Source organism: Cetorhinus maximus, unplaced genomic scaffold (assembly GCF_964194155.1).
Source record: "Cetorhinus maximus unplaced genomic scaffold, sCetMax3.hap1.1 HAP1_SCAFFOLD_2447, whole genome shotgun sequence".
Classification (NCBI taxonomy): Eukaryota; Metazoa; Chordata; class Chondrichthyes; order Lamniformes; family Cetorhinidae; genus Cetorhinus; species Cetorhinus maximus.
Window position 1 is genome coordinate 17,501 of NW_027598385.1, and position 25,471 is coordinate 42,971.

At 70.6% G+C, this 25,471-nt stretch overlaps 1 pseudogene; it reads right to left on the minus strand.

The window, feature by feature from the left end:
• Positions 1–23,545, minus strand: part of LOC144677347 (uncharacterized) — a 37,652-nt pseudogene extending 14,107 nt beyond the window's left edge.
• Between the last annotated feature and the right edge of the window lie 1,926 nt (positions 23,546–25,471).

Genomic DNA, 25,471 nt, shown 5'->3' on the forward strand with positions numbered 1-25,471 from the left:
GCTGGGACTGGGGCTGTGACCTGGGGCTGTGACCTGGGGCTGTGACCTGGGGCTGTGACCTGGGGCTGTGACCTGGGGCTGTGACCTGGGGCTGTGACCTGGGGCTGGGGCTGGGGCTGGGGCTGGGGCCGGGGCCGGGGCCGGGGCCGGGGCCGGGGCTGTGGCCGGGGCCGGGGCCGGGGCCGGGGCCGTGGCCGGGGCTGTGGCCGGGGCAGGGGCTGGGCTGGGGCTGCGACTGGGGATGTGGCTGTGAATGGGGTGGGGGCTGCAGCTGCGTCAGGGGCTGGGGTTGTGGCTGTGACTGGGCTGTGGCTGGTGGTGTGACTGGGGATGGGGCAGGGGCTGGAGCTGGGGCTGTGACGGGCTGTTACTGGAGCTTTGACTGGATTTGGGGTTGGGGTTGGGGTTGGGGATGGGGATGGGGATGGGGCGGGGGCTATTACTGGGGCTGAGGCTGTGGTTGTGACTGACGCTGGGGCTGGGGGTGTGAATGGGGCTGGGGGTGTGAATGGGGCTGGGGGTGTGACGAGAGCTGGGGCTGTGACGTGGGCTGGGGCTGTGGCTGGGGCAGGGGCTGTGGCTGGGGCAGGGGCTGTGGCTGGGGCAGGGGCTGTGGCTGGGGCAGGGGCAGGGGCTGGGGCTGGGGCTGGGGCTGGGGCTGGGGCTGGGGCTGGGGCTGGGGCTGGGGCTGGGTCTGGGGCTGGGGCTGGGGCAGGGGCTGTGGCTGTGATTGGGGCGGGGGCTGGTGGTGAGGCTGGGGCTGGGGCTGGGGCTGGGGCTGGGGCTGAGGCTAGGGCTGCGACTGGGGCTGTGGCTGTGAATGGTGCGGGGGATGGTGGTGAGACTGGGACTGGACTGGGGCTGGGGCTGGGACTGGGGCTGGGGCTGGGGCTGTGACTGGAGTTGGAGTTGGGGTTGGGGGTGGGGCTGTGACTGGGGCCGAGGCTGTGGTTGTGACTGGGGTTGGGTCGGGGGCTGTTACTGGGGCTGTTGCTGGTGGTGTGACTGGGGATGGGGCTGTGGTTGTGACTTGGGCTGTGACTGGGACTGTGGCTGGTGGTGTGGCTGTGGCTGTGACTGGGCCTGGGGCTGCGCCTGGGGTTGGAGCTGGGGCTGTGACTGGGGCTGTGACTGGGGCTGGGGCTGGGGCTGGGGCTGGGGCTGGGGCTGGGGCTGGGGCTGGAGCTGTGAATGGGGCTGCGACTGGGGCTGGGTCTGGGGCTGGGCCTGGGGCTGGGGCTGTGACTGGTGCTGGGGCTGGGACTGGGGTTGGGCTGTGACTGGTGCTGGGGCTCGGACTGGGGTTGGGCTGTGACTGGGCCTGTGAATGGGGCGGGGGCTGCAACTGTAGCAGGGGCTGTGGCTGTGACTGGTACTGGGACTGGGGCTGGAGCTGGGGGTTGGGCTGTGACTGGGGTTGGGCTGTGACTGGGCTTGTGGCTGGTGGTGTGACTGGGGGCTGTGACTGGGGCTGGGGTTGGGGCTGGGGTTGGGGTTGTGGCTGGGGCTGGGGCTGGGGCTGGGGCTGACGCTGGGGCTGGGGGTGTGAATGGGGCTGTGGCTGGGGCTGGGGCTGGGGTTGGGCTGTGACTGGGCCTGTGGTTGGTGGTGTGACTGGGGCTGGGGCTGGGGCTGGGGCTGTGACTGGGGCTGGGGCTGGGGCTGGGGCTGGGGTTGGGGCTGGGGTTGGGGCTGGGGCTGGGGCTGGGGCTGGGGGTGTGAATGGGGCTCTGGTTGTGACTGGGGCTGTGACTAGAGCTGGGGCTGTGACCTGGGCTGTGACTGGAGCTATGGCTGGGGCAGGGGCTGTGGCTGGGGCAGGGGCTGGGGTTGGGGCAGGGGCTGGGGCTGGGGCTGGGGCTGGGGCTGGGGGTGTGAATGGGGCTGGGGGTGTGAATGGGGCTCTGGTTGTGACTGGGGCTGTGACTAGAGCTGGGGCTGTGACCTGGGCTGTGACTGGAGCTGTGACCTGGGCTGTGACTGGAGCTGTGGCTGGGGCTGGGGCTGGGGCTGGGGCAGGGGCTGGGGCTGGGGCTGTGATTGGGGCGGGGGCTGGTGGTGAGACTGGGGCTAGGGCTGGGGCTGGGGCTGGGGCTGGGGCTGTGACTGGGGCTGGGGCTGGGGCTGCGACTGGGGCTGTGGCTGTGAATGGTGCGGGGGATGGTGGTGAGGCTGGGACTGGGGCTGGGACTGGGGCTGGGGCTGGGACTGGGGCTGGGGCTGGGACTGGGGCTGTGACTGGAGTTGGGGTTGGGGGTGGGGCTGTGACTGGGGCCGAGGCTGTGGTTGTGACTGGGGTTGGGTCGGGGGCTGTTACTGGGGCTGTTGCTGGTGGTGTGACTGGGGATGGGGCTGTGGTTGTGACTTGGGCTGTGACTGGGACTGTGGCTGGTGGTGTGGCTGTGGCTGTGACTGGGCCTGGGGCTGCGCCTGGGGTTGGAGCTGGGGCTGTGACTGGGGCTGGGGCTGGGACTGGGGCTGGGGCTGGGACTGGGGCTGGGGCTGGGGCTGGGACTGGGGCTGGGGCTGGGACTGGGGCTGGGGCTGGGGCTGGGACTGGGGCTAGGGCTGGGGCTGCGACTGGGCCTGGGCTTTGAATGGGGCTGGGGCTGGGGCTGTGACTGGGGCTGGGGCTGGGGCTGTGACTGGGGCTGGGGCTGGGGCTGGGGCTGGGACTGGGGCTGGGGCTGGGGCTTGTGCTGTGAATGGGGTGGGGGCTGCAACTGTGGCAGGGGCTGGGGCTGGGGCTGGGGCTGCAACTGTGGCAGGGGCTGGGGCTGGGGCTGGGGCTGCAACTGTGGCTGTGACTGGGACTGGGGCTGGAGCTGGGGTTGGGCTGTGACTGGGCCTGTAGCTGGTGGTGTGGCTGGGGCTGGGGCTGGTGCTGGTGCTGGTGCTGGTGCTGGGGCTGGGGCTGGGGCTGGGGCTGGACTGGGGCTGTGAATGGGGCTGGGGCTGCAACTGTGGCAGGGGCTGGGGCTGTGGCTGTGACTGGGGCTGGGGCTGGTGCTGGGGCTGGGGCTGGGGCGGGGGCTGTGAATGGGGCAGGGGCTCGGGCTGGGGCAGGGGCAGGGGCAGGGGCAGGGGCTGGGGCAGGGGCAGGGGCTGGGGCAGGGGCTGGGGCTGGGGCTGGGGCTGGGGGTGTGAATGGGGCTGGGGGTGTGAATGGGGCTGGGGGTGTGAATGGGGCTCTGGTTGTGAATGGGGCTCTGGTTGTGACTGGGGCTGTGACTAGAGCTGGGGCTGTGACCTGGGCTGTGACTGGAGCTGTGACCTGGGCTGGGGCTGGGGCTGGGGCAGGGGCTGGGGCTGGGGCTGTGATTGGGGCGGGGGCTGGTGGTGAGACTGGGGCTGGGGCTGGGGCTGGGGCTGGGGCTGTGACTGGGGCTGGGGCTGGGGCTGCGACTGGGGCTGTGGCTGTGAATGGTGCGGGGAATGGTGGTGAGGCTGGGACTGGGGCTGGGCTGGGACTGGGGCTGTGACTGGAGTTGGGGTTGGGGGTGGGGCTGTGACTGGGGCCGAGGCTGTGGTTGTGACTGGGGTTGGGTCGGGGGCTGTTACTGGGGCTGTTGCTGGGGATGGGGCTGTGGTTGTGACTTGGGCTGTGACTGGGACTGTGGCTGGTGGTGTGGCTGTGGCTGTGACTGGGCCTGGGGCTGCGCCTGGGGTTGGAGCTGGGACTGGGGCTGGGGCTGGGGCTGGGACTGGGACTGGGGCTGGGGCTGGGGCTGGGGCTGGGACTGGGACTGGGGCTGGGACTGGGGCTGGGGCTGGGACTGGGGCTAGGGCTGGGGCTGGGCTTTGAATGGGGCTGGGGCTGGGGCTGTGACTGGGGCTGGGGCTGGGGCTGGGGCTGGGGCTGGGGCTGGGGCTGTGACTGGGGTTGGGGCTGGGGCTGGGGCTGGGACTGGGGCTGGGGCTGGGGCTGGGGCTTGTGCTGTGAATGGGGTGGGCGCTGCAACTGTGGCAGGGGCTGGGGCTGGGGCTGGGGCTGGGGCTGCAACTGTGGCAGGGGCTGGGGCTGGGGCTGCAACTGTGGCTGTGACTGGGACTGGGGCTGGAGCTGGGGTTGGGCTGTGACTGGGCCTGTAGCTGGTGGTGTGGCTGGGGCTGGTGCTGGTGCTGGTGCTGGTGCTGGGGCTGGGGCTGGGGCTGGGGTTGGGGCTGGGGCTGGGGTTGGGGCTGGGGCTGGGGCTGGACTGGGGCTGTGAATGGGGCTGGGGCTGCAACTGTGGCAGGGGCTGGGGCTGTGGCTGTGACTGGGGCTGGGGCTGGGGCGGGGGCTGTGAATGGGCCTGTGGTTGGTGGTGTGACTGGGGCTGGGGCTGGGGTTGGGGCTGGGGCTGGGGCTGGGGGTGTGAATGGGGCTCTGGTTGTGACTGGGGCTGTGACTAGAGCTGGGGCTGTGACTGGAGCTGTGACCTGGGCTGTGACTGGAGCTATGGCTGGGGCAGGGGCTGTGGCTGTGGCTGGGGCAGGGGCTGGGGCTGGGGCTGGGGCTGGGGCTGGGGCTGGGGCAGGGGCTGGGGCAGGGGCAGGGGCAGGGGCAGGGGCAGGGGCTGGGGCTGGGGCTGGGGCTGGGGCTGCGGCTGTGAATGGTGCGGGGGATGGTGGTGAGGCTGGGACTGGGGCTGGGGCTGGGACTGGGGCTGGGGCTGGGACTGGGGCTGGGGCTGGGACTGGGGCTGGGGCTGTGACTGGAGTTGGGGTTGGGGGTGGGGCTGTGACTGGGGCCGAGGCTGTGGTTGTGACTGGGGTTGGGTCGGGGGCTGTTACTGGGGCTGTTGCTGGTGGTGTGACTGGGGATGGGGCTGTGGTTGTGACTTGGGCTGTGACTGGGACTGTGGCTGGTGGTGTGGCTGTGGCTGTGACTGGGCCTGGGGCTGCGCCTGGGGCTGGGGCTGGGGCTGGGGCTGGGGCTGGGGCTGGGACTGGGACTGGGACTGGGGCTGGGGCTGGGGCTGGGACTGGGGCTAGGGCTGGGGCTGCGACTGGGGCTGGGCTTTGAATGGGGCTGGGGCTGGGGCTGGGGCTGGGGCTGGGACTGGGGCTGGGGCTGGGGCTGGGGCTTGTGCTGTGAATGGGGCGGGGGCTGCAACTGTGGCAGGGGCTGGGGCTGGGGCTGGGGCTGCAACTGTGGCAGGGGCTGGGGCTGGGGCTGCAACTGTGGCTGTGACTGGGACTGGGGCTGGGCTGGGGCTGAGGCTGGGGCTGGAGCTGGAGCTGGGGTTGGCTGTGACTGGGCCTGTAGCTGGTGGTGTGGCTGGGGCTGGGGCTGGGGCTGGGGCTGGGGCTGGACTGGGGCTGTGAATGGGGCTGGGGCTGCAACTGTGGCAGGGGCTGGGGCTGTGACTGGGGCTGGGGCTGGGGTTGGGCTGTGACTGGGCCTGTGGCTGGTGGTGTGGCTGGGGCTGGGGCAGGGGCTGTGAATGGGGCAGGGGCTGGGGCTGGGGCAGGGCCTGGGGCTGGGGCAGGGGCTGGGGCAGGGGCTGGGGGCTGGGGCAGGGGCAGGGGCTGGGGCAGGGGCTGTGAATGGGGCGGGAGCGGGGGCTGGTGGTGTGGCTGGGGCTGTTACTGGGGCTGTGACTGGAGTTGGGGTTGGGGCTGTGACTGGGGCTGAGGCTGTGGTTGTGACTGGGGTTGGGTCGGGGGCTGTTACTGGGGCTGAGGCTGTGACTGGTGCAGGGGTTGGGGCTGGGGCTGATGCAGGGGCTGGGGCTGGGGCTGTGGCTGTGACTGGGACAGGGGCTGGGGCTGGGGCTGTGGCTGTGACTGGGACTGGGGCTGGAGCTGGGGTTGGGCTGTGACTGGGCTTGTGGCTGGTGGTGTGACTGGGGCTGTGACTGGGGCTGGGGTTGGGGCTGGGGTTGGGGGCTGGGGTTGGGGCTGGGGTTGGGGTTGGGGTTGGGGTTGGGGTTGGGGCTGGGGTTGGGGCTGGGGCTGGGGCTGGGGCTGGGGCTGGGGCTGGGGCTGGGGCTGGGGCTGGGGTTGGGGCTGGGGCTGACGCTGGGGCTGGGGTTGGACTGTGACTGGGCCTGTGGTTGGTGGTGTGACTGGGGCTGTGGTTGGTGGTGTGACTGGGGCTGGGGCTGTGACTGGGGCTGGGGCTGGGGCTGGGGATGGGGCTGGGGATGGGGCTGGGGCTGGGGCTGGGGCTGTGACTGACGCTGGGGCTGGGGGTGTGAACGGGGCTGGGGGTGTGAACGGGGCTGGGAGTGTGAACGGGGCTGGGGGTGTGAACGGGGCTGGGGGTGTGAACGGGGCTGGGGGTGTGAATGGGGCTGGGGGTGTGAATGGGGCTGTGGCTGGGGCTGTGACTGGGGCTGGGGCTGTGACTGGGGCTGTGACTAGAGCTGGGGCTGTGACCTGGGCTGTGACTCGGGATGGGGCTGGGGCTGGGGCTGGGGCTGTGACTTGGGCTGGGGCTGGGGCTGTAGCTGTGAATGGGGCTGCGACTGGGGCTGGGTCTGGGGCTGGGCTTTGACTGGGCCTGGGGCTGGGGCTGTGACTGGTGCTGGGGCTGGGACTGGGTTTGGGCTGTGACTGGGCCTGTGAATGGGGCGGGGGCTGCAACTGTAGCAGGGGCTGGGGCTGTGGCTGTGACTGGGACTGGGGCTGGAGCTGGGGTTGGGCTGTGACTGGGCTTGTGGCTGATGGTGTGGCTGGGGCTGTGGCTGGGGTTGGGGTTGGGGCTGGGGGTGGGGCTGGTGCTGGGGGTGGGGCTGGTGCTGGGGCTGGGGTTGGGGCTGGGGCTGACGCTGTGGCTGGGGGTGTGAATGGGGCTGGGGTTGGGCTGGGGCTGGGGTTGGGCTGTGACTGGGGCTGGGGTTGGGCTGTGACTGGGCCTGTGGTTGGTGGTGTGACTGGGGCTGGGGCTGGGGCTGGGGCTGGGGCTGGGGCTGGGGCTGTGACTGACGCTGGGGCTGGGGGTGTGAATGGGGCTGTGGCTAGGGCTGGGGCTGTGACTAGAGCTGGGGCTGGGGCTGGGGCTGTGACGGGCTGGGGCTGGGGCTTGTGCTGTGTCTGGGGCTGTGAATGGGGCGGGGGCTGCAACTGTAGCAGGGGCTGTGACTGGGGTTGGGGCTGGGGTTGGGGCTGGAGCTGTGACAGGGGCTGTTGCTGGTGGTGTGACTGGGGATGGGGCTGTGGTTGTGACTGGGGCTGTGACTAGAGTTGGGTTGGGGATGGGGCTGTGACTGGAGTTGGGGCTGAGGCTGTGGTTGTGACTGGTGGTGTGGCTGGGGCTGTGACTGGAGTTGGGTTGGGGATGGGGCTGTGACTGGAGTTGGGGCTGAGGCTGTGGTTGTGACTGGTGGTGTGGCTGGGGCTGTGACTGGAGTTGGGGCTGAGGCTGTGGTTGTGACTGGTGGTGTGGCTGGGGCTGTGACTGGAGTTGGTGCTGAGGCTGTGGTTGTGACTGGGGTTGGGGCGGGGGCTGACGCTGTGGCTGGGGGTGTGAATGGGGCTGGGGTTGGGCTGGGGCTGGGGTTGGGCTGTGACTGGGGCTGGGGTTGGGCTGTGACTGGGCCTGTGGTTGGTGGTGTGACTGGGGCTGGGGCTGGGGCTGTGACTGGGGCTGGGGCTGGGGCTGGGGCTGGGGCTGGGGCTGTGACTGACGCTGGGGCTGGGGGTGTGAATGGGGCTGTGGCTAGGGCTGGGGCTGTGACTAGAGCTGGGGCTGGGGCTGGGGCTGGGGCTGTGACGGGCTGGGGCTGGGGCTTGTGCTGTGTCTGGGGCTGTGAATGGGGCGGGGGCTGCAACTGTAGCAGGGGCTGTGACTGGGGTTGGGGCTGGGGTTGGGGCTGGAGCTGTGACAGGGGCTGTTGCTGGTGGTGTGACTGGGGATGGGGCTGTGGTTGTGACTGGGGCTGTGACTAGAGTTGGGTTGGGGATGGGGCTGTGACTGGAGTTGGGGCTGAGGCTGTGGTTGTGACTGGTGGTGTGGCTGGGGCTGTGACTGGAGTTGGGTTGGGGATGGGGCTGTGACTGGAGTTGGGGCTGAGGCTGTGGTTGTGACTGGTGGTGTGGCTGGGGCTGTGACTGGAGTTGGGGCTGAGGCTGTGGTTGTGACTGGTGGTGTGGCTGGGGCTGTGACTGGAGTTGGGGCTGAGGCTGTGGTTGTGACTGGTGGTGTGGCTGGGGCTGTGACTGGAGTTGGGGCTGAGGCTGTGGTTGTGACTGGGGTTGGGGCGGGGGCTGTTACTGGGGTTGAGGCTGTGACTGGTGCAGGGGCTGGGGCTGGTGCAGGGGCTGGGGATGGAGCTGGGACTGGGGCTGGGGCTGGGACTGGGGCTGGAGCTGTGAATGGGGCTGCGACTGGGCCTGGGGCTGGGGCTGTGGCTGTGGCTGGGTCTGTGACTGAGGCTGGGGCTGGGGCTTGTGCTGTGTCTGGGGCTAGTGCTAGGGCTGTGACTGGGGTGGGGGCTGCAACTGTAGCAGGGGCTGGGGCTGGGGCTGGGGCTGGGGCTGGGGCTGGGGCTGGGGCTGGGGCTGGGGCTGGGGCTGGGGCTGGGGCTGGGGCTGGGGCTGTGGCTGGGGCTGGAGCTTGGGCTGGAGCTGGGGTTGGGCTGTGACTGGGCCTGTGGCTGGTGGTGTGACTGGGGCTGTGGCCTGGGGCTGGGGCTGTGACTGGGGCTGTGACTGGGGCTGTGACTAGAGCTGGGGCTGTGACCTGGGCTGTGACTGGAGTTGGGCTGGGGCTGTGACTGGGGATAGGGCTGTGACTGGGGATAGGGCTGTGACTGGGGCTGGGGCAGGGGCTGGGGCAGGGGCTGTGGCTGGGGCTGTGACTGGGGCTGGGGCAGGGGCTGGGGCAGGGGCTGTGGCTGGGGCTGGGACTGGGGCTGTGACTGGAGTTGGGGTTGGGGGTGGGGCTGTGACTGGGGCCGAGGCTGTGGTTGTGACTGGGGTTGGGTCGGGGGCTGTTACTGGGGCTGTTGCTGGTGGTGTGACTGGGGATGGGGCTGTGGTTGTGACTTGGGCTGTGACTGGGACTGTGGCTGGTGGTGTGGCTGTGGCTGTGACTGGGCCTGGGGCTGCGCCTGGGGTTGGAGCTGGGGCTGTGACTGGGGCTGGGGCTGGGACTGGGGCTGGGGCTGGGACTGGGACTGGGACTGGGGCTGGGACTGGGGCTGGGGCTGGGACTGGGGCTGGGGCTGGGGCTGGGACTGGGGCTAGGGCTGGGGCTGCGACTGGGCCTGGGCTTTGAATGGGGCTGGGGCTGGGGCTGTGACTGGGGCTGGGGCTGGGGCTGTGACTGGGGCTGGGGCTGGGGCTGGGGCTGGGACTGGGGCTGGGGCTGGGGCTTGTGCTGTGAATGGGGTGGGGGCTGCAACTGTGGCAGGGGCTGGGGCTGGGGCTGGGGCTGCAACTGTGGCAGGGGCTGGGGCTGGGGCTGGGGCTGCAACTGTGGCTGTGACTGGGACTGGGGCTGGAGCTGGGGTTGGGCTGTGACTGGGCCTGTAGCTGGTGGTGTGGCTGGGGCTGGGGCTGGTGCTGGTGCTGGTGCTGGTGCTGGGGCTGGGGCTGGGGCTGGGGCTGGACTGGGGCTGTGAATGGGGCTGGGGCTGCAACTGTGGCAGGGGCTGGGGCTGTGGCTGTGACTGGGGCTGGGGCTGGTGCTGGGGCTGGGGCTGGGGCGGGGGCTGTGAATGGGGCAGGGGCTCGGGCTGGGGCAGGGGCAGGGGCAGGGGCAGGGGCTGGGGCAGGGGCAGGGGCTGGGGCAGGGGCTGGGGCTGGGGCTGGGGCTGGGGGTGTGAATGGGGCTGGGGGTGTGAATGGGGCTGGGGGTGTGAATGGGGCTCTGGTTGTGAATGGGGCTCTGGTTGTGACTGGGGCTGTGACTAGAGCTGGGGCTGTGACCTGGGCTGTGACTGGAGCTGTGACCTGGGCTGGGGCTGGGGCTGGGGCAGGGGCTGGGGCTGGGGCTGTGATTGGGGCGGGGGCTGGTGGTGAGACTGGGGCTGGGGCTGGGGCTGGGGCTGGGGCTGTGACTGGGGCTGGGGCTGGGGCTGCGACTGGGGCTGTGGCTGTGAATGGTGCGGGGAATGGTGGTGAGGCTGGGACTGGGGCTGGGGCTGGGACTGGGGCTGTGACTGGAGTTGGGGTTGGGGGTGGGGCTGTGACTGGGGCCGAGGCTGTGGTTGTGACTGGGGTTGGGTCGGGGGCTGTTACTGGGGCTGTTGCTGGGGATGGGGCTGTGGTTGTGACTTGGGCTGTGACTGGGACTGTGGCTGGTGGTGTGGCTGTGGCTGTGACTGGGCCTGGGGCTGCGCCTGGGGTTGGAGCTGGGACTGGGGCTGGGGCTGGGGCTGGGACTGGGACTGGGGCTGGGGCTGGGGCTGGGGCTGGGACTGGGACTGGGGCTGGGACTGGGACTGGGGCTGGGACTGGGGCTGGGGCTGGGACTGGGGCTAGGGCTGGGGCTGGGCTTTGAATGGGGCTGGGGCTGGGGCTGTGACTGGGGCTGGGGCTGGGGCTGGGGCTGGGGCTGGGGCTGGGGCTGTGACTGGGGTTGGGGCTGGGGCTGGGGCTGGGACTGGGGCTGGGGCTGGGGCTGGGGCTTGTGCTGTGAATGGGGTGGGCGCTGCAACTGTGGCAGGGGCTGGGGCTGGGGCTGGGGCTGGGGCTGCAACTGTGGCAGGGGCTGGGGCTGGGGCTGCAACTGTGGCTGTGACTGGGACTGGGGCTGGAGCTGGGGTTGGGCTGTGACTGGGCCTGTAGCTGGTGGTGTGGCTGGGGCTGGTGCTGGTGCTGGTGCTGGTGCTGGGGCTGGGGCTGGGGCTGGGGTTGGGGCTGGGGCTGGGGCTGGACTGGGGCTGTGAATGGGGCTGGGGCTGCAACTGTGGCAGGGGCTGGGGCTGTGGCTGTGACTGGGGCTGGGGCTGGGGCGGGGGCTGTGAATGGGCCTGTGGTTGGTGGTGTGACTGGGGCTGGGGCTGGGGTTGGGGCTGGGGCTGGGGCTGGGGGTGTGAATGGGGCTGGGGGTGTGAATGGGGCTCTGGTTGTGACTGGGGCTGTGACTAGAGCTGGGGCTGTGACTGGAGCTGTGACCTGGGCTGTGACTGGAGCTATGGCTGGGGCAGGGGCTGTGGCTGTGGCTGGGGCAGGGGCTGGGGCTGGGGCTGGGGCTGGGGCTGGGGCTGGGGCAGGGGCTGGGGCAGGGGCAGGGGCAGGGGCAGGGGCAGGGGCTGGGGCTGGGGCTGGGGCTGGGGCTGCGGCTGTGAATGGTGCGGGGGATGGTGGTGAGGCTGGGACTGGGGCTGGGGCTGGGACTGGGGCTGGGGCTGGGACTGGGGCTGGGGCTGGGACTGGGGCTGGGGCTGTGACTGGAGTTGGGGTTGGGGGTGGGGCTGTGACTGGGGCCGAGGCTGTGGTTGTGACTGGGGTTGGGTCGGGGGCTGTTACTGGGGCTGTTGCTGGTGGTGTGACTGGGGATGGGGCTGTGGTTGTGACTTGGGCTGTGACTGGGACTGTGGCTGGTGGTGTGGCTGTGGCTGTGACTGGGCCTGGGGCTGCGCCTGGGGCTGGGGCTGGGGCTGGGGCTGGGGCTGGGGCTGGGACTGGGACTGGGACTGGGGCTGGGGCTGGGGCTGGGACTGGGGCTAGGGCTGGGGCTGCGACTGGGGCTGGGCTTTGAATGGGGCTGGGGCTGGGGCTGGGGCTGGGGCTGGGACTGGGGCTGGGGCTGGGGCTGGGGCTTGTGCTGTGAATGGGGCGGGGGCTGCAACTGTGGCAGGGGCTGGGGCTGGGGCTGGGGCTGCAACTGTGGCAGGGGCTGGGGCTGGGGCTGCAACTGTGGCTGTGACTGGGACTGGGGCTGGGGCTGAGGCTGGGGCTGGAGCTGGAGCTGGGGTTGGGCTGTGACTGGGCCTGTAGCTGGTGGTGTGGCTGGGGCTGGGGCTGGGGCTGGGGCTGGGGCTGGGGCTGGACTGGGGCTGTGAATGGGGCTGGGGCTGCAACTGTGGCAGGGGCTGGGGCTGTGACTGGGGCTGGGGCTGGGGTTGGGCTGTGACTGGGCCTGTGGCTGGTGGTGTGGCTGGGGCTGGGGCAGGGGCTGTGAATGGGGCAGGGGCTGGGGCTGGGGCAGGGGCTGGGGCTGGGGCAGGGGCTGGGGCAGGGGCTGGGGCAGGGGCTGGGGCAGGGGCAGGGGCTGGGGCAGGGGCTGTGAATGGGGCGGGAGCGGGGGCTGGTGGTGTGGCTGGGGCTGTTACTGGGGCTGTGACTGGAGTTGGGGTTGGGGCTGTGACTGGGGCTGAGGCTGTGGTTGTGACTGGGGTTGGGTCGGGGGCTGTTACTGGGGCTGAGGCTGTGACTGGTGCAGGGGTTGGGGCTGGGGCTGATGCAGGGGCTGGGGCTGGGGCTGTGGCTGTGACTGGGACAGGGGCTGGGGCTGGGGCTGTGGCTGTGACTGGGACTGGGGCTGGAGCTGGGGTTGGGCTGTGACTGGGCTTGTGGCTGGTGGTGTGACTGGGGCTGTGACTGGGGCTGGGGTTGGGGCTGGGGTTGGGGCTGGGGTTGGGGCTGGGGTTGGGGTTGGGGTTGGGGTTGGGGTTGGGGTTGGGGCTGGGGCTGGGGCTGGGGCTGGGGCTGGGGCTGGGGCTGGGGCTGGGGCTGGGGCTGGGGCTGGGGTTGGGGCTGGGGCTGACGCTGTGGTTGGTGGTGTGACTGGGGCTGGGGCTGTGACTGGGGCTGGGGCTGGGGCTGGGGATGGGGCTGGGGATGGGGCTGGGGCTGGGGCTGGGGCTGTGACTGACGCTGGGGCTGGGGGTGTGAACGGGGCTGGGGGTGTGAACGGGGCTGGGAGTGTGAACGGGGCTGGGGGTGTGAACGGGGCTGGGGGTGTGAACGGGGCTGGGGGTGTGAACGGGGCTGGGGGTGTGAATGGGGCTGTGGCTGGGGCTGTGACTGGGGCTGGGGCTGTGACTGGGGCTGTGACTAGAGCTGGGGCTGTGACCTGGGCTGTGACTCGGGATGGGGCTGGGGCTGGGGCTGGGGCTGTGACTTGGGCTGGGGCTGGGGCTGTAGCTGTGAATGGGGCTGCGACTGGGGCTGGGTCTGGGGCTGGGCTTTGACTGGGCCTGGGGCTGGGGCTGTGACTGGTGCTGGGGCTGGGACTGGGTTTGGGCTGTGACTGGGCCTGTGAATGGGGCGGGGGCTGCAACTGTAGCAGGGGCTGGGGCTGTGGCTGTGACTGGGACTGGGGCTGGAGCTGGGGTTGGGCTGTGACTGGGCTTGTGGCTGATGGTGTGGCTGGGGCTGTGGCTGGGGTTGGGGTTGGGGCTGGGGGTGGGGCTGGTGCTGGGGGTGGGGCTGGTGCTGGGGCTGGGGTTGGGGCTGGGGCTGACGCTGTGGCTGGGGGTGTGAATGGGGCTGGGGTTGGGCTGGGGCTGGGGTTGGGCTGTGACTGGGGCTGGGGTTGGGCTGTGACTGGGCCTGTGGTTGGTGGTGTGACTGGGGCTGGGGCTGGGGCTGGGGCTGGGGCTGGGGCTGGGGCTGGGGCTGTGACTGACGCTGGGGCTGGGGGTGTGAATGGGGCTGTGGCTAGGGCTGGGGCTGTGACTAGAGCTGGGGCTGGGGCTGGGGCTGTGACGGGCTGGGGCTGGGGCTTGTGCTGTGTCTGGGGCTGTGAATGGGGCGGGGGCTGCAACTGTAGCAGGGGCTGTGACTGGGGTTGGGGCTGGGGTTGGGGCTGGAGCTGTGACAGGGGCTGTTGCTGGTGGTGTGACTGGGGATGGGGCTGTGGTTGTGACTGGGGCTGTGACTAGAGTTGGGTTGGGGATGGGGCTGTGACTGGAGTTGGGGCTGAGGCTGTGGTTGTGACTGGTGGTGTGGCTGGGGCTGTGACTGGAGTTGGGTTGGGGATGGGGCTGTGACTGGAGTTGGGGCTGAGGCTGTGGTTGTGACTGGTGGTGTGGCTGGGGCTGTGACTGGAGTTGGGGCTGAGGCTGTGGTTGTGACTGGTGGTGTGGCTGGGGCTGTGACTGGAGTTGGTGCTGAGGCTGTGGTTGTGACTGGGGTTGGGGCGGGGGCTGACGCTGTGGCTGGGGGTGTGAATGGGGCTGGGGTTGGGCTGGGGCTGGGGTTGGGCTGTGACTGGGGCTGGGGTTGGGCTGTGACTGGGCCTGTGGTTGGTGGTGTGACTGGGGCTGGGGCTGGGGCTGTGACTGGGGCTGGGGCTGGGGCTGGGGCTGGGGCTGGGGCTGTGACTGACGCTGGGGCTGGGGGTGTGAATGGGGCTGTGGCTAGGGCTGGGGCTGTGACTAGAGCTGGGGCTGGGGCTGGGGCTGGGGCTGTGACGGGCTGGGGCTGGGGCTTGTGCTGTGTCTGGGGCTGTGAATGGGGCGGGGGCTGCAACTGTAGCAGGGGCTGTGACTGGGGTTGGGGCTGGGGTTGGGGCTGGAGCTGTGACAGGGGCTGTTGCTGGTGGTGTGACTGGGGATGGGGCTGTGGTTGTGACTGGGGCTGTGACTAGAGTTGGGTTGGGGATGGGGCTGTGACTGGAGTTGGGGCTGAGGCTGTGGTTGTGACTGGTGGTGTGGCTGGGGCTGTGACTGGAGTTGGGTTGGGGATGGGGCTGTGACTGGAGTTGGGGCTGAGGCTGTGGTTGTGACTGGTGGTGTGGCTGGGGCTGTGACTGGAGTTGGGGCTGAGGCTGTGGTTGTGACTGGTGGTGTGGCTGGGGCTGTGACTGGAGTTGGGGCTGAGGCTGTGGTTGTGACTGGGGTTGGGGCGGGGGCTGTTACTGGGGTTGAGGCTGTGACTGGTGCAGGGGCTGGGGCTGGTGCAGGGGCTGGGGATGGAGCTGGGACTGGGGCTGGGGCTGGGACTGGGGCTGGAGCTGTGAATGGGGCTGCGACTGGGCCTGGGGCTGGGGCTGTGGCTGTGGCTGGGTCTGTGACTGAGGCTGGGGCTGGGGCTTGTGCTGTGTCTGGGGCTAGTGCTAGGGCTGTGACTGGGGTGGGGGCTGCAACTGTAGCAGGGGCTGGGGCTGGGGCTGGGGCTGTGGCTGTGACTGGGGCTGGGGCTGGAGCTTGGGCTGGAGCTGGGGTTGGGCTGTGACTGGGCCTGTGGCTGGTGGTGTGACTGGGGCTGTGGCCTGGGGCTGGGGCTGTGACTGGGGCTGTGACTAGAGCTGGGGCTGTGACCTGGGCTGTGACTGGAGTTGGGCTGGGGCTGTGACTGGGGATAGGGCTGTGACTGGGGATAGGGCTGTGGCAGGGGCTGTGGCTGGGGCTGGGGCAGGGGCTGTGGCTGGGGCTGGGGCAGGGGCTGTGGCTGGGGCAGGGGCTGGGGCAGGGGCAGGGGCTGGGGCAGGGGCAGGGGCAGGGGCTGGGGCTGGGGCTGGTGGTGTGACTGGGGATGGGGCTGGGGCTGGGGCTGTGACTGGGGCTGTTGCTGGTGGTGAGACTGGGGCTGGGGCTGGGGCTGGGGCTGGGGTTGGGGCTGGGGCTGGGGCTGGGGTTGGGGCTGGAGCTGGGGCTGGGGCTGTGACAGGTGCTGTTGCTGGTGGTGAGGCTGGGGCTGGGGCTGGGGTTGGGGCTGGAGCTGGGGCTGGGGCTGTGACAGGTGCTGTTGCTGGTGGTGTGACTGGGGATGGGGCTGTGGTTGTGACTTAGGCTGTGACTGGGGCTGTGGCTGGAGTTGGAGCTGGGGATGGGGCTGTGACTGGGGCTGCGGTTGTGACTGGGGTTGGGTCGGGGGCTGTTACTGGGGCTGAGGCTGTGACTGGTGCAGGGGCTGGGGCTGGGGTTGGGGCTGATGCTGGGGTTGGGGCTGATGCTGGGGCTGGGGCTGGGGCTGGGGCTGGGGCTGGGGCTGGGGCTGGGGCTGGGGCTGGGGCTGGGGCTGGGGCTGTGACTGGGGCTGGGGCTGTGACTGGGGCTGGAGCTGTGACTAGAGCTGGGGCTGGGGCTGTGTCTGGGGATGTGACTGGGTCTGGGGATGGGGCTGGGGTTGGGGCTGTGTCTGGGGCAGGGGCAGGGGCTGGGGCTGGGGCTGGAGCTGGAGCTGGGGCTGGGGCTGGGGCTGGGGCTGAGGTTGGGGTTGGGGCTGAGGCTGAGGTTGGGGCTGAGGCTGAGGCTGGAGCTGAGACTGGGGCTGGAGCTGGAGCTGGGGCTGGGGCTGGGGCTGAGACTGGGGCTGGTGGTGTCACTGGGGTTGGGGACAAGGCTGCGACTGGGGCTGCGGCTGTGAATGGGGCGGGGGCTGGTGGTGAGACTGGGGCTGGGGCTGGGGCTGTGACAGGGGCTGTTGCTGGTGGTGTGACTGGGGATGGGGCTGTGGTTGTGACTTAGGCTGTGGCTGGTGGTGTGGCTGGGGCTGTTACTGGGGCTGTGACTGGGGCTGAGGCTGTGGTTGTGACTGGGGTTGGGTCGGGGGCTGTTACTGGGGCTGAGGCTGTGACTGGGGCTGGGGCTGGGGCTGGGGCTGATGCAGGGGCTGGGGCTGGGGCTGGGGTTGGAGCTGGGGCTGTGACTGGGGCTGGGACTGGGGCTGGGCTTTGACTGGGCCTGGGGCTGGGGCTGGGGCTGTGACTGGGGCTGGTGCTGGGGCTGGGACTGGGGTTGGGCTGTGACTGGGCCTGTGAATGGGATGGGGGCTGTGACTGGGGCTGGGGCTGTGGCTGGGGTTGGGGGTGTGAATGGGGCTGTGGCTGTGACTGGGGCTGTGACTAGAGCTGGGGCTGTGACCTGGGCTGGAGCTGGGGCTGGGGCTGGGGCTGGTGCAGGGGCTGGGACTGGGGCTGGAGCTGTGAATGGGGCTGCGACTGGGCCTGGGGCTGGGGCTGTGGCTGTGGCTGGGTCTGTGACTGAGGCTGGGGCTGGGGCTTGTGCTGTGTCTGGGGCTAGTGCTAGGGCTGTGACTGGGGTGGGGGCTGCAACTGTAGCAGGGGCTGGGGCTGGGGCTGGGGCTGTGGCTGTGACTGGGGCTGGGGCTGGAGCTTGGGCTGGAGCTGGGGTTGGGCTGTGACTGGGCCTGTGGCTGGTGGTGTGACTGGGGCTGTGACTGGGGCTGTGACTAGAGCTGGGGCTGTGACCTGGGCTGTGACTGGAGTTGGGCTGGGGCTGTGACTGGGGATAGGGCTGTGACTGGGGATAGGGCTGTGGCTGGGGCTGGGGCAGGGGCTGTGGCTGGGGCTGGGGCAGGGGCTGTGGCTGGGGCTGGGGCAGGGGCTGTGGCTGGGGCAGGGGCTGGGGCAGGGGCTGGGGCAGGGGCAGGGGCAGGGGCTGGGGCTGGGGCTGGGGCTGGTGGTGTGACTGGGGATGGGGCTGGGGCTGGGGCTGTGACTGGGGCTGTTGCTGGTGGTGAGACTGGGGCTGGGGCTGGGGTTAGGGCTGGAGCTGGGGCTGGGGCTGTGACAGGTGCTGTTGCTGGTGGTGAGACTGGGGCTGGGGCTGGGGCTGGGGTTGGGGCTGGAGCTGGGGCTGGGGCTGTGACAGGTGCTGTTGCTGGTGGTGTGACTGGGGATGGGGCTGTGGTTGTGACTTAGGCTGTGGCTGGAGTTGGAGCTGTGGCTGGAGTTGGGGTTGGGGATGGGGCTGTGACTGGGGCTGCGGTTGTGACTGGGGTTGGGTCGGGGGCTGTTACTGGGGCTGAGGCTGTGACTGGTGCAGGGGCTGGGGCTGGGGTTGGGGCTGATGCTGGGGCTGGGGCTGGGGCTGAGCCTGGGGCTGGGGCTGGGGCTGGGGCTGAGCCTGGGGCTGGGGCTGGGGCTGGGGCTGTGACTGGGGCTGTGACTGGGGCTGGAGCTGTGACTAGAGCTGGGGCTGGGGCTGGGGCTGTGTCTGGGGATGTGACTGGGTCTGGGGATGGGGTTGGGGCTGTGTCTGGGGCAGGGGCAGGGGCTGGGGCAGGGGCTGGGGCTGGGGCTGGGGCTGGAGCTGGAGCTGGAGCTGGGGCTGGGGCTGGGGCTGGGGCTGGGGCTGGGGCTGGGGCTGGGGCTGAGGTTGGGGTTGGGGCTGAGGCTGAGGTTGGGGCTGAGGCTGAGGCTGGAGCTGAGACTGGGGCTGGAGCTGGAGCTGGGGCTGGGGCTGGGGCTGAGACTGGGGCTGGTGGTGTGACTGGGGTTGGGGACAAGGCTGCGACTGGGGCTGCGGCTGTGAATGGGGCGGGGGCTGGTGGTGAGACTGGGGCTGGGGCTGGGGCTGTGACAGGGGCTGTTGCTGGTGGTGTGACTGGGGATGGGGCTGTGGTTGTGACTTAGGCTGTGACTGGGGCTGTGGCTGGTGGTGTGGCTGGGGCTGTTACTGGGGCTGTGACTGGGGCTGAGGCTGTGGTTGTGACTGGGGTTGGGTCGGGGGCTGTTACTGGGGCTGAGGCTGTGACTGGGGCTGGGGCTGGGGCTGGGGCTGATGCAGGGGCTGGGGCTGGGGCTGGGGTTGGAGCTGGGGCTGTGACTGGGGCTGGGACTGGGGCTGGGCTTTGACTGGGCCTGGGGCTGGGGCTGGGGCTGTGACTGGGGCTGGTGCTGGGGCTGGGACTGGGGTTGGGCTGTGACTGGGCCTGTGAATGGGATGGGGGCTGTGACTGGGGCTGGGGCTGTGGCTGGGGTTGGGGGTGTGAATGGGGCTGTGGCTGTGACTGGGGCTGTGACTAGAGCTGGGGCTGTGACCTGGGCTGGAGCTGGGGCTGGGGCTGGGGCTGTGACTGGGGCTGGGGCTGGGGCTGGGGCTGTGACTGGGGCTGGGGCTGGGACTGTGACTGGGGATGGGGCTGGGGCTGGGGCTGTGAATGGGGCGGGGGCTGGTGGTGAGACGGGGGCTGGTGGTGAGACTGGGGCTGGTGGTGAGACTGGGGCTGGGGCTGGGGCTGGGGCTGGGGCTGGGGCTAGGGCTGGGGCTGGGGCTGGGGCTGGGGCTGGGGCTGGGGCTGGGGCTGGGGCTAAGGCTGTGGCTGTGGCTGTGGCTGTGAATGGGGCGGGGGCTGGTGGTGAGACTGGGGCTGGGGCTGGGGCTAAGGCTGTGGCTGTGGCTGTGAATGGGGCGGGGGCTGGTGGTGAGACTGGGGCTGGTGGTGAGACTGGGGCTGGGGCTGGTGGTGAGACTGGGGCTGGGGCTGCGGCTGGAGCTGGGGCTGGGGCTGTGACAGGGGCTGTTGCTGGTGGTGTGACTGGGGATGGGGCTGTGGTTGTGACTTGGGCTGCGACTTGGTCTGTGGCTGGTGGTGTGGCTGGGGCTGTTACTGGGGCTGTGACTGGAGTTGGGGTTGGGGATGGGGCTGTGACTGGGGCTGAGGCTGTGGTTGTGACTGGGGTTGGGTCGGGGGCTGTTACTGGGGCAGAGGCTGTGAATGGTGCAGGGGCTGGGGTTGGAAATGGTGCAGGGGCTGGGGCTGGGAATGGTGCAGGGGCTGGGGCTGGGGCTAGTGCAGGGGCTGGAGCTGGGGCTGTGACTGGGCCTGGGGTTGGAGCTGGGGCTGGGACTGGGGCTGGGACTGGGGCTGGGGCTGGGGCTGGGGCTGGGGCTGGGGCTGTGTCTGGGGCTAGTGCTAGGGTTGTGACTGGGGCTGTGAATGGGGCGGGGGCTGTGACTGGGGCTGGGGCTGGGGCTGTGACTGAGGCTGTGGCTGGGGTTGGGCTGTAACTGGGCCTGTGGGTGGTGGTGTGACTGGGCCTGTGGGTGGTGGTGTGACTGGGCCTGTGGGTGGTGGTGTGACTGGGGCTGGGTTTGGGGCTGGGGCTGGGGCTGGGGCTGGGGCTGGGGCTGGGGCTGGGGCTGGGGCTGGGGCTGTGGGTGTGACTGGAGCTGGGGCTGGGGCTGGGGCTGGGGCAGGGGCTGGGGCAGTGGCTGGGGCTGGGGCAGGGGCTGGGGCAGGGGCTGGGGCTGTGGCTGGGGCCGGGGCTGTGGCCGGGGCCGGGGCTGTGGCCGGGGCAGGGGCTGGGGCTGGGGCTGCGACTGGGGATGTGGCTGTGAATGGGGTGGGGGCTGCAGCTGCGTCAGGGGCTGGGGTTGTGGCTGTGACTGGGGCTGTGGCTGGTGGTGTGACTGGGGATGGGGCAGGGGTTGGAGCTGGGGCTGTGACGGGCTGTTACTGGGGCTTTGACTGGATTTGGATTTGGGGTTGGGGATGGGGCGGGGGCTATTACTGGGGCTGAGGCTGTGGTTGTGACTGGGGCTGGGGCTGTGACTGTGGCTGGGGTTGGGGCTATGGCTGGGGCAGGGGCAGTGGCTGTGAATGGGGCGGGGGCGGGGGCGGGGGCGGGGGTTGGCCTGAGACTGGTGCTGGTGGTGTGACTGGGGCAGGGGCAGGGGCTGGGGCTAGGACTGGGGCAGGGGCTGGGGCTAGGACTGGGGCAGGGGCTGTGATTGGGGCGGGGGCTGGTGGTGAGACTGGGGCTGGGGCTGGGGCTGCGACTCGGGCTGGAGCTGAGGCTGGAGCTGGGGCTGGGGCTGTGACAGGGGCTGTTGCTGGTGGTGTGACTGGGGATGGGGCTGTGGTTGTGACTTGGGCTGTGACTGGGGCTGTGGCTGGTGGTGTGGCTGGGGCTGTTACTGGGGCTGTGACTGGAGTTGGGGTTGGGGATGGGGCTGTGACTGGGGCTGAAGCTGTGGTTGTGACTGGGGTTGGGTCGGGGGCTGTTACTGGGGCAGAGGCTGTGACTGGTGCAGGGGCTGGGGCTGTGACTGGGCCTGGGGCTGGGCCTGGGGTTTGGGCTGGGACTGTGACTGGGGCTGGAGCTGTGAATGGGGCTGTGACTGGGGCTGGGTCTGGGGCTGGGCTTTGACTGGGCCTGGGGCTGGGGCTGGGGCTGGGGCTGGGGCTGGAGCTGGGGCTGGGACTGGGGCTGTGACTGGGGCTGGGGCTGGGGCTGCGACTGGGGCTGGGTCTGGGGCTGGGCTTTGACTGAGTCTGTGACTGGGGCTGGGGCTTGTGCTGTGTCTGGGGCTAGTGCTAGGGCTGCGACTGGGGCTGTGAATGGGGCGGGGGCTGCAACTGTAGCAGGGGCTGTGGCTGTGACTGGGGCTGGGGCTGGGGCTGGAGCTGGGGCTGTGGCTGTGACTGGGGCTGGGGCAGGGGCTGGGGCAGGGGCTGTGGCTGGGGCAGGGGCTGTGGCTGGGGCCGGGGCTGTGGCCGGGGCAGGGGCTGGGGCTGGGGCTGGGGCTGCGACTGGGGATGTGGCTGTGAATGGGGTGGGGGCTGCAGCTGCGTCAGGGGCTGGGGTTGTGGCTGTGACTGGGGCTGTGGCTGGTGGTGTGACTGGGGATGGGGCAGGGGTTGGAGCTGGGGCTGTGACGGGCTGTTACTGGGGCTTTGACTGGATTTGGGGTTGGGGTTGGGGTTGGGGATGGGGCGGGGGCTATTACTGGGGCTGAGGCTGTGGTTGTGACTGGGGCTGGGGCTGTGACTGCGGCTGGGGTTGGGGCTATGGCTGGGGCAGGGGCAGTGGCTGTGAATGGGGCGGGGGCGGGGGCGGGGGTTGGCCTGAGACTGGTGCTGGTGGTGTGACTGGGGCAGGGGCAGGGGCTGGGGCTAGGACTAGGACTGGGGCTGTGGCTGTGATTGGGGCGGGGGCTGGTGGTGAGACTGGGGCTGGGGCTGGGGCTGCGACTCGGGCTGGAGCTGGGGCTGGAGCTGGGGCTGGGGCTGTGACAGGGGCTGTTGCTGGTGGTGTGACTGGGGATGGGGCTGTGGTTGTGACTTGGGCTGTGACTGGGGCTGTGGCTGGTGGTGTGGCTGGGGCTGTTACTAGGGCTGTGACTGGAGTTGGGGTTGGGGATGGGGCTGTGACTGGGGCTGAAGCTGTGGTTGTGACTGGGGTTGGGTCGGGGGCTGTTACTGGGGCAGAGGCTGTGACTGGTGCAGGGGCTGGGGCTGTGACTGGGCCTGGGGCTGGGCCTGGGGTTTGGGCTGGGACTGTGACTGGGGCTGGAGCTGTGAATGGGGCTGTGACTGGGGCTGGGTCTGGGGCTGGGGCTGTGACTGGGGCTGGGGATGGGGCTGGAGCTGGGGCTGGGGCTGGGGCTGGGGCTGGACTGGGGCTGTGAATGGGGCTGGGGCTGCAACTGTGGCAGGGGCTGGGGCTGTGGCTGTGACTGGGGCTCGGGCTGGGGTTGGGCTGTGACTGGGCCTGTGGCTGGTGGTGTGGCTGGGGCTGGGGCTGGGGCAGGGGCTGTGAATGGGGCAGGGGCTGGGGCTGGGGCAGGGGCTGGGGCAGGGGCAGGGGCTGGGGCAGGGGCTGTGAATGGGGCGGGAGCGGGGGCTGGGGCTGTTACTGGGGCTGTGACTGGAGTTGGGGTTGGGGATGGGGCTGTGACTGGGGCTGTTACTGGGGCTGTGACTGGAGTTGGGGTTGGGGCTGTGACTGGGGCTGAGGCTGTGGTTGTGACTGGGGTTGGGTCGGGGGCTGTTACTGGGGCTGAGGCTGTGACTGGTGCAGGGGTTGGGGCTGGGGCTGATGCAGGGGCTGGGGCTGGGGCTGTGGCTGTGACTGGGACTGGGGCTGGAGCTCGGGTTGGGCTGTGACTGGGCTTGTGGCTGGTGGTGTGACTGGGGCTGGGGCTGGGGCTGGGGTTGGGGCTGGGGCTGGGGCTGGGGTTGGGGCTGGGGTTGGGGCTGGGGTTGGGGCTGGGGTTGGGGTTGGGGCTGGGGTTGGGGTTGGGGGTGGGGCTGGGGCTGGGGCTGGGGTTGGGGCTGGGGCTGGGGTTGGGGCTGGGGTTGGGGCTGGGGCTGGGGTTGGGGCTGGGGCTGACGCTGGGGCTGGGGTTGGACTGTGACTGGGCCTGTGGTTGGTGGTGTGACTGGGGCTGTGGTTGGTGGTGTGACTGGGGCTGGGGCTGTGACTGGGGCTGGGGCTGGGGCTGGGGCTGGGGCTGGGGCTGGGGCTGGGGCTGGGGCTGGGGCTGGGGATGGGGATGGGGCTGGGGCTGGGGCTGTGACTGACGCTGGGGCTGGGGGTGTGAACGGGGCTGGGGGTGTGAACGGGGCTGTGGCTGGGGCTGGGGCTGTGGCTGGGGCTGGGGCTGTGACTGGGGCTGTGACTAGAGCTGGGGCTGTGACCTGGGCTGTGACTCGGGCTGGGGCTGGGGCTGGGGCTGGGGCTGGGGCTGGGGCTGGGGCTGGGGCTGGGGCTGGGGCTGGGGCTGGGGCTGTGACTTGGGCTGGGGCTGGGGCTGTGACTTGGGCTGGGGCTGGGGCTGGGGCTGTAGCTGTGAATGGGGCTGCGACTGGGGCTGGGTCTGGGGCTGGGCTTTGACTGGGCCTGGGGCTGGGGCTGTGACTGGTGCTGGGGCTGGGACTGGGTTTGGGCTGTGACTGGGCCTGTGAATGGGGCGGGGGCTGCAACTGTAGCAGGGGCTGGGGCTGTGTCTGTGACTGGGACTGGGGCTGGAGCTGGGGTTGGGCTGTGACTGGGCTTGTGGCTGATGGTGTGACTGGGGCTGTGGCTGGGGTTGGGGTTGGGGTTGGGGCTGGGGTTGGGGCTGGGGGTGGGGCTGGGGCTGGGGGTGGGGCTGGGGCTGGGGCTGGGGTTGGGGCTGGGGCTGACGCTGTGGCTGGGGGTGTGAATGGGGCTGGGGCTGGGGCTGGGGTTGGGCTGTGACTGGGCCTGTGGTTGTTGGTGTGATGGGGCTGGGGCTGGGGCTGGGGCTGGGGCTGGGGCTGGGGCTGGGGCTGGGGCTGTGACTGACGCTGGGGCTGGGGGTGTGAATGGGGCTGTGGCTAGGGCTGGGGCTGTGACTAGAGCTGGGGCTGGGGCTGGGGCTGTGACGGGCTGGGGCTGGGGCTTGTGCTGTGTCTGGGGCTGTGAATGGGGCGGGGGCTGTGAATGGGGCGGGGGCTGTGAATGGGGCGGGGGCTGCAACTGTAGCAGGGGCTGTGACTGGGGTTGGGGCTGGGGTTGGGGCTGGAGCTGTGACAGGGGCTGTTGCTGGTGGTGTGACTGGGGATGGGGCTGTGGTTGTGACTGGGGCTGTGGCTGGTGGTGTGGCTGGGGCTGTTACTGGGGCTGTGACTAGAGTTGGGTTGGGGATGGGGCTGTGACTGGAGTTGGGGCTGAGGCTGTGGTTGTGACTGGTGGTGTGGCTGGGGCTGTGACTGGAGTTGGGGCTGAGGCTGTGGTTGTGACTGGTGGTGTGGCTGGGGCTGTGACTGGAGTTGGGGCTGAGGCTGTGGTTGTGACTGGGGTTGGGGCGGGGGCTGTTACTGGGGTTGAGGCTGTGACTGGTGCAGGGGCTGGGGCTGGTGCAGGGGCTGGGGATGGAGCTGGGACTGGGGCTGGGGCTGGGGCTGGGACTGGGGCTGGAGCTGTGAATGGGGCTGCGACTGGGCCTGGGGCTGGGGCTGTGGCTGGGTCTGTGACTGGGGCTGGGGCTTGTGCTGTGTCTGGGGCTAGTGCTAGGGCTGTGACTGGGGTGGGGGCTGCAACTGTAGCAGGGGCTGGGGCTGGGGCTGGGGCTGGGGCTGTGGCTGTGGCTGTGACTGGGGCTGGGGCTGGAGCTGGGGCTGGAGCTGGGGTTGGGCTGTGACTGGGCCTGTGGCTGGTGGTGTGACTGGGGCTGTGGCCTGGGGCTGGGGCTGTGACTGGGGCTGTGACTAGAGCTGGGGCTGTGACCTGGGCTGGGCTGGAGTTGGGCTGGGGCTGTGACTGGGGATCGGGCTGGGGCAGGGGCTGTGACTGGGGATCGGGCTGGGGCAGGGGCTGTGGCTGGGGCAGGGGCTGGGGCAGGGGCAGGGGCACGGGCAGGGGCACGGGCAGGGGCAGGGGCTGGGGCTGGGGCTGGGGCTGGGGCTGGTGGTCTGACTGTGGATGGGGCTGGGGCTGGGGCTGTGACTGGGGCTGTTGCTGGTGGTGAGACTGGGGCTGGGGCTGGGGCTGGGGCTGGGGCTGGGGTTGGGGCTGGAGCTGGGGCTGGGGCTGTGACAGGTGCTGTTGCTGGTGGTGAGACTGGGGCTGGGGCTGGGGCTGGGGTTGGGGCTGGAGCTGGGGCTGGGGCTGTGACAGGTGCTGTTGCTGGTGGTGTGACTGGGGATGGGGCTGTGGTTGTGACTTAGGCTGTGACTGGGGCTGTGGCTGGAGTTGGGGCTGTGGCTGGAGTTGGGGTTGGTGTTGGGGATGGGGCTGTGACTGGGGCTGTGGTTGTGACTGGGGTTGGGTCGGGGGCTGTTACTGGGGCTGAGGCTGTGACTGGTGCAGGGGCTGGGGCTGGGGTTGGGGCTGATGCTGGGGTTGGGGCTGATGCTGGGGCTGGGGCTGGGGCTGTGACTGGGGCTGGAGCTGTGACTAGGGCTGGGGCTGGGGCTGTGTCTGGGGATGTGACTGGGTCTGGGGATGGGGCTGGGGTTGGGGCTGTGTCTGGGGCAGGGGCAGGGGCAGGGGCTGGGGCTGGGGCTGGAGCTGGAGCTGGGGCTGGGGCTGGGGCTGGGGCTGAGGTTGGGGTTGGGGCTGAGGCTGAGGCTGGAGCTGAGACTGGGGCTGGAGCTGGAGCTGGGGCTGGGGCTGGAGCTGGGGCTGGGGCTGGGCCTGAGACTGGGG